The sequence below is a fragment of the Octopus bimaculoides genome, chromosome 6 (genome assembly GCF_001194135.2).
Source record: "Octopus bimaculoides isolate UCB-OBI-ISO-001 chromosome 6, ASM119413v2, whole genome shotgun sequence".
Taxonomy (NCBI): domain Eukaryota; kingdom Metazoa; phylum Mollusca; class Cephalopoda; order Octopoda; family Octopodidae; genus Octopus; species Octopus bimaculoides.
Window position 1 is genome coordinate 40,690,611 of NC_068986.1, and position 456 is coordinate 40,691,066.

Below are 456 nucleotides of genomic sequence, written 5' to 3' on the forward strand. Positions count from 1 at the left end.
AATCCGGTACCGGACAAGGATTCTGGATTGTTTTTCCTGTTTTTTTTTTGTTTTTTTTTACTTAATTTCTGAGAGCGGTCGGGTTCATTTTTAGTATTCTCGTTTGTGAGATTATTTCAGATATTCTCATTTTAAAACTCATCTCTGGATAATCGTTGAGAGGACGTTGGTGTTGCCTTGGCGGAGGTCTGCGCCCTCTGAGTGAGGGACATGTGTATGTGTTAAGGTGTGTGCGCGAGACAGAAAGTGTGTTGTGTGTATGTAGGATAGAGAGAGAGGTAGGGAGAGAGAAAGAGGGGAGAGAGAGAGAGGAGGAGAGAAGATGTGTTGCTTTGTATTTATATATGTATGTGTATATGGCAGATAATGGGTGTACGTATGTTTGTGTGCGTGTGTGACTGATCCAAGCCATTTTACACATACATGGCAATACCCCTCTCTCTCTCTCTCTCTCTC

General features: G+C 42.3%; 1 protein-coding gene across 1 annotated transcript in view; it reads left to right on the top strand.

The window, feature by feature from the left end:
* Nucleotides 1-456, top strand: part of LOC106876892 (17-beta-hydroxysteroid dehydrogenase 14) — a 27,762-nt gene that overhangs the window by 6,347 nt on the left and 20,959 nt on the right. The window lies entirely within an intron of this gene.